This window comes from Capricornis sumatraensis, chromosome 21 (assembly GCF_032405125.1).
Source record: "Capricornis sumatraensis isolate serow.1 chromosome 21, serow.2, whole genome shotgun sequence".
Lineage (NCBI taxonomy): Eukaryota > Metazoa > Chordata > Mammalia > Artiodactyla > Bovidae > Capricornis > Capricornis sumatraensis.
This window is the reverse complement of record NC_091089.1, coordinates 20,105,782-20,113,210: the sequence shown is the minus strand read 5'-3', so window position 1 is coordinate 20,113,210 and position 7,429 is coordinate 20,105,782. Positions and strand designations below refer to the sequence as shown.

General features: G+C 37.6%; 1 non-coding gene across 1 annotated transcript; it reads right to left on the bottom strand.

Moving 5' to 3' along the window:
* Positions 1-4,163: 4,163 nt before the first annotated feature.
* On the bottom strand, positions 4,164-4,235 carry TRNAS-GGA (transfer RNA serine (anticodon GGA)). Its single transcript has one exon. It is a non-coding gene; the product is annotated as a tRNA-Ser (tRNA).
* Positions 4,236-7,429: the final 3,194 nt, after the last annotated feature.

The following is a 7,429-nucleotide window of genomic DNA, read 5'->3' as shown; positions in this document are numbered from 1 at the left end:
TTCCAACCATTGTTGTTCAGTCACTAAGTTGTGTCCAATGCTTTGTGACCCCATGGACTACAGCATATCAGGCTTCCCTGTCCTTCACTATCTCCCAGAGTTTCCTCAAATTCATGTCCATTGAATCAGTGATGACATCCAATCATCTCATTCTCTGTCACCCCCTTCTCCCCCTGCCCTCAATCTTTCCTGGCATCAGGATTTTTTCCAATGAATTGGCTCTTTCCATCAGGTCGTCAAAGTATTGGAGTTTCAGCTTCAGCATTAGTCCTTCCAATGAACAATCAGGATTGACTTCTTTAGAATTGATTGATTTGACCTCCTTGCAGTCCAAGGGATTCTCAAGGGTCTTCTCCAACACCACAGCTCAAAAAAATCAATTCTTCAGCATTCTACCTTCTTTATGGTCCAGCTATCATAGCCATACACGATTATTGGAAAAACCGTAGCTTCCAACGATGGGGATTTTCAAATCTAAACTCAGAACTCACTCTTTCATGTGACAATTTTTCCTTTTCCACCCTTCCTGGACAAAATGTCTTGCCCCAGAAATGGACCTTTTTTTTTTTTTTTTTTTGAGCAAACATTCCTTTTTCTGTATCATAATATCATTCTGATAGTTTTCCTTTCCTTTTGTTGGTTTAGGTTTTGGGGTTAAGTAGATGGGGTAGATAGGGGTTTTGGCACAACTGAGATGTGATGTGAGAAGTGGAAGTGAGAAATAAATTTAAGGGACTAGATCTGATAGACAGAGTACCTGATGAACTATGGACGGAGGTCAGTGACATTGTACAGGAGACAGGGATCAAGACCATCCCCAAGAAAAATAAATGCAAAAAAGCAAAATGGCTGTCTGAGGAGGCCTTACAAATAGTTGCAAAAAGAAGGGAAGTGAAAAGCAAGCAGAAAAGGAAAGATATAAGCATCTGAATGCAGAGTTCCAAAGAATAGCAAGGAGATATAAGAAAGCCTTCCTCAGTGATCAGTACAAAGAAATAGAGGAAAACAATATAATGGGAAAGACTAGAGATCTTTTCAAGAAAATCAGAGATATCAAGGGAATATTTCATGCAAAGATGGGCTCAATAAAGGACAGAAATGGTATGGACCTAACAGAAGCAGAACATATTAAGAAGAGGTGGCAAGAATACACAGAAGAACTGTACAAAAAATATCTTCACGACCCAGATGATCATGATGGTGTGATCACTCACCTAGAGCCAAACATCCAGGAATGTGAAGTCAAGTGGGCCTTAGGAAGCATCACTATGAACAAAGCTAGTGGAAGTGATGGAATTCCAGTTGAGCTCTTTCAAATCCTGGAAGATGATGCTGTGAAAGTGCTGCACTCAATATGCTAGAAAATTTGGAAAACTCAGCAGTGACCACAAAACTGGAAAATGTCAGTTTTCATTCCAATCCCAAAGAAAGGCAATGCCAAAGAATGCTCAAACTACCACACAATTGCACTCATCTCACACGCTAGTAAAGTAAGGCTCAAAATTCTCCAAGCTGGGCTTTAGGAATACATGAACCATGAACTTCCAGATGTTCAAGCTGTTTTTAGACAAGGCAGAGGAACCAGAGATCAAATAGCCAACATCTGCTGGATCATCAAAAAAGCAAGAGAGTTCCAGAAAAAAAAAAAAATGTCTATTTGTGCTTTATTGACTATGCCAAAGGCTTTGACTCTGTGGATCACAATAAACTGTGGAAAATTCTGAAAGAGATGGGAATACCAGACTACCTGACCTGTCTCTTGAGAAATCTACGTGCAGGTCAGGAAACAACAGTTAGAACTGGACATGGAACAACAGACCGGTTCCAAATAGGAAAAGGAATACATCAAGGCTGCATATTGTCACCCTGCTTATTTAAATTATATGCAGAGTACATCATGAGAAATCCTGGGCTGGAGGAAGCACAAGCTGGAATCAAGATTGCCAGCAGAAATATCAATAACCTCAGATATGTAGATGACACCACCCTTATGGCAGAAAGTGAAGAAGAAAGAACTAAAGAGTCTCTTGATGAAAGTTAAAGAAAAGAGTGGACAAGTTGGCTTAAAACTCAATGTTCAGAAAGCTAAGGTCATGGCATCCGGTTGCATCACTTCAAGGGAAATAGGTGGGGAAACAGTGGAAACAGTGGCTGATTTTATTTTGGGGGGGCTCCAAAATCACTGCAGGTGGTGACTGCAGCCATGAAATTAAAAGACATTAAGTTGTTAGAAGAAAAGTTGTAACCAACCTAGACAGCATATTAAAAAGCAGAGACATTACTTTGTCAACAAAGGTCTGTCTAGCCAAGGCTATGGTTTCTCCAGTGGTCATGTATGGATGTGAGAGTTGGATTGTGAAGGATGAGTGCTGAAGAATTGATGCTTTTGAACTGTGGTGTTGGAGAAGACTCTTGAGAGTCCCTTGGACTGCAAGGAGATCCAACCAGTCCATCCTAAAAGGGATCAATCCTGAGTGTTCTTTGGAAGGACTGATGTTGAAGCTGAAACTCCAGTACTTTGGCCACCTGATGTGAAGAGCTGACTCATTTGAAGAGACCCTGATGCTGGGAAAGATTGAAAGCAGGAAGAGAAGGGGACGACAAGGAATGAGATGGTTGGATGGCATCACCAACTCAATAGACCTGAGTTTGGGTGAACTCCAGGAGTTGGTGATGGACAGGGAGGCCTGGCATGCTGTGGTCCATGGGGTCATAAAGAAGAGGACATGACTAAGCGACTGAACTGAACTGAACTGAGATGTGATGTTCTTTCTTCAGTCATAGAAACAGGTAAATTATATCATACTATTTATTTTTTCAACTTCGCTTTTTCTTTTTGTCCCTTTAGAGATGACATTGATTTACCATTCCAGACACTGAATGGAGTAGTAAGAAATGCTAAGGTAGTGTTGCTATTGAAAAACTCTGTGTACGTTACCATATGTCGGATGGATGACCAGTGAAAGTTCAATACGTGAAGCAGGGCACCCAGGGCTGGTGCTCTGTGCAACCTGGAGGGATGGGATGGGGAGGAGGGGGGCGGGGAGTCAGGATTGGGAGAAATCATGTATACATTTGGCCAATTCATGTTGATGTATAGCAAAAGCCATCACAATATTGTAAAGTAATTATCCTCCAACTTAAATAAATAAATTAAAAAAAGAAAAGCTCTGAAGTCATTCAGGCTCATGGAATAAGGAAAGCTAGTTGGAACTGGGCTTTCCATGAATTTTTTCTACACATTCAACTACTCAACAAACATTGTTTGAGCATCTACGACCTACCAGGCACAGTTTATATTTAGACTGTATTCCCATTTGCAGTCCATAGTTAAATTAGCCTATACCAAAGAAAAATAACTTATATTATTTGACTTATAAATATCTCTCAGTTCAAACTACACTGTACAAAAATGCATCTTCGAACTGCACAGACCAGAATGTATGATAGTACAGAGAAGGGAGAAACGTCTGGAATAAAATTGTATTATACACATGCATTTACACACACACATATGAATCACTTTGATATATAGAAGAAATTAACACAACATTGTAAATCAACTATACTTCAATAAAATAAAAACAATTCAATGGTATAAAGCATTGTCTCTAAAACTCAAACACTTAAACAAATATGGTGGCTAATTCACTCAACACAGCTAGTAGCATACTGTGTTAAGGAAGGGGAGGGTGGTCTTCTTGGATTATTGCTTCCTATGAGAATGCATTTTTTTTTTTTTTGCTGCATTACAATCACATTGAAGGCTGGTGAAACAAGAAAAGAAATGTGAAAATCTATCAGATTTGTTTGCTATATCAAGCACACTGTTATTACTTTATTAGTGAAATTTTTGTATACTACCTAGCTAAACTTTTCCCTAAGACCCAAATCCCTTTAGCTAAAGCTGTTTATACCATTTATATTCCTTTTTAACATTGCCAGTGGTCTATATTGACCAGTACACTTCATCTCCATTAATATTATTTAATGCTATAATTCTGTTTTATCTAATAAAATACTAAAGTAAAGTAAAGTAGAGTCGCTCAGTCGTGTCCAACTCTTTGCAACCCCATGGACTGTAGCTTACCAGGCTCCTCCCTCCATGGGATTCTTCAGGCAAGAGTACTGGAGCGGGTTGCTATTTCCTTTTCCAGGGTATCTTCCCAACCCAGGGATTGAACCCAGGTCTCCTGCATTCCAGGCAGACGCTTTAACCTCTGAGCCACCAGGGAAGCCCCAGTGAAATACTAAAGGTCATTTTAAAAGTTCATAAATCAGAATATTTAGCTTTAGATACTTATTCAAATTTTCAGACACATTCTTTGGAAAAAAATGGCACAAAAGAACAATATAGCACCTGGCTTACAGAGCCAAGTAAAATAAATATTTGAGTGAAATTCAAATGGTAGATTTCAAGTTCAGATAACTGAGATTTAAAAACTCACTCCTACTGTAAGGGATGACTTATTATATATATTTAACATATAGCTTAGCTGAACATGAGTGCTGGGCTCCCCAGTCTCTAAACTCCTATAGCTTTTACTTGGCATCATCCATTTCACGCTGAGAATATAGGACTTTATGTTTTCCTGATGTAAGTCAATCTCCAATTAAACTGTAAACTTTTTCCCCTCGGTTTTCTACAGGGCAGTGCATTTGGTACAATGGCACAATCACAGAAAGTTCTCAATAAATGCTTAATGCTGCTTATCATATCATTACAGGATAGACAGTCTGTACTGATCAACTGCACCAGTTCATTTCTCACCACCCTCTGGCCAGATTCGTCCTAAACCTCCAGGCAATGGGAATGGGTTTTCTCATTGCATTTCTGGCTCAGTTCTTTGAATCAGATACAAATTGATTGTGAGTAGAAGTTATTCCAGTCTGACAGCTGTCCAGTGTCTTGTTTGTGGAGAGAAAAAATGAGAACACGTGGACTGTGTTAATTTTTCTGATGGGCCACAGGATAAATAGAGAGGAAAATAGGAAGAGTCTAACATTATCATGACAAGCAAGAGTGTGCCCTCTCTGAACTTGGTCCTGTGCTTAGCCTTGTCAAGGAAACAAGGTGGCATGCTGGCAGTCCCCTGAAAGCAAGTTGGGTGACTAATTCTGACAGGATGGCAAAAAATCCAGTGGTATTTTTGTGTCTTCTTTGCATTAATAGAAGATATTGGTCTCCACAGCTGTCATTGTACCAGCACTTTTCATTGACACTAGAATTCATCTTCCAATATGATACCAGTATCAAAACAATCTACACATGGGATATTTCTAGCTGAGACTGTGGACTTTTCTCAACATGCAAATATATTATTTCACTTTATTTTCAAAAATGGAAAACATGACCTTTCTACTTCTGACTCTATCCTAGCATCATGGACTAGTAAATATATTCTATCTTTCCCTAGATATTTTATTATTATTATCATATTTCCACAGCAGAAAATTTGATGGGGAAGAAAGAGTAAATATATATATATATATATATATATATATATATATATATATATAATAGGGGAAAGAAAGAAAAATGCAGAATATCAGTCAGGCTTGAGGAGGTTCCCCTAAGAATAGATTACCTAGTCTAATGTTGTGGAAAAATGACTGCTATACATCAGCAAAAGAGGTCAGGAAATTAAATTTTATGTGTCCTGCCTGGAAAAAAAAAAGAGAGAGAGAGTTTGGCTGAAAAATAGAATCTTTCATGGCCTGGTGGAAATTTTGAACATATCAATTCTACTTAAAAAGAAAGAAAGAAAAATTCAGTGGTGGAAGAAACCACAAGTGAAGGAATAATCTCTTCTAAACTATAGTGAACAAGGTCTATCAAAGGCCTTGTGGCAGCCAGATCCTCTCCCATGAGATGGTAGGAAGAGTGGCAGCCATGTTTTAGAGAATTTGTGAATTCTGTGAGGATCAGATTATAGGTAAAACTGTGGTAACCCCTATAATTATTTATAGTTTCCCTCAAAGGTGTGACATCTTGGATTGGATGGCTTATGAAACTGAAGGACTATTGTCTACAACACATTTAAGTAGAATTCTTTTCAAAATACTCTTCTTTGTGAAGAGACAGTACACTGTCCCTCTTCTAGTGACCTTGCCTGCTTCTCAAGTCATGTTCTGAACTTTTAAATTACATTATAATTTTTGTTTTCACCTCTCTGTCTCCTTTCCATATAATTCATATGAATCCATGCCTCTTTTCTTTTCACCAATGGTAGGTAACTCATGCCACTAATATAACTGTACCACTCCTTTATCTGATATATCAAAAATTGCCATACCATTTAAGATCTTCATTTTTCTTTTCTCATCAATAATTTCCATGTATTTACAAATATATACTAACCTCTTAATAGTAGCAAAACAAAACAAAAAGGACAACAATCTCAATGATCTGATTCTCATTCAATTTGCCCCCTTCAATCTTCTCTATTTTTGATGAGCTAACTTGGTGAACAAGAAATGAAGTCTCTGGCATCAACTTTCTTATCCATCAGATTCTTTTTGTGTGACTAATCCCCCACCTACCTTAGAAGATAGAAATACATAGTTTATCTTTTCAAGAAGAGAAATAACTCCTTAACAATCAGTGTTAGTATAATTTTCTCATCTTCCTTGACTCTCAGCATTATCTTCTCTTTGTCCTACCTTTCCAATATTTCCTGTCTTTCTGTTATCTTTTAAATAAATGCACTCTCCGTGGTCAAGTGCTAGATCAAAGTTATCGCTTCTCTTCCAGTTCTTTTATCTCTTTTTCCTAGTCCTTCTATATTCATTTCTAATTATAAACTAATACTTCTAAGAGTCTATTTCTTGAAGGGTGGTGAAACAAAAAAATTGGAACCATGGATATAGAAGATGGTCTGGTTCAAGTCTAAATTTGATGTTTCTCAGCTATAGAGCTATAAGCAAGACATTCAACTTTTAGAGTTTCATTTCTAATTTTCAGAAAAATAATGGCTACATCAAAATGATATTGAGAGGAATAAATTAGAAAATATATGGAAGCACTTATCACTGAGATAGAGACCTAGTAAATCCATAATACTTTTTTTTTTTTTTTTCCAGTTCACACCATCACCCATTCGGGTTCATGTCCTCATCGTATCTCCCATAATGCATTAAGTCTTTCCATTCCCTTGCTTTCCATGCTCATATCATCCCATTACTCTGTCATCCAGAACTTGGTAGGTTGGGATTTTCTTCCTGAAGCACTGCTCAAATTATGTCCTACACTGATCCCAATCTCCCTTTTATTTAAAAATCTATATTAATTCTTTGCTGCTTATAGAATAAAGTTTAAATAGCTTAGTCTTAAACATCATCCCCAGTATAGCACCAACGTCCATTTTTTCCCTTTTTACTTCTACTTTAAGGCATCCAATGTTATAGTAGAGGTAATTTACCTAATCTC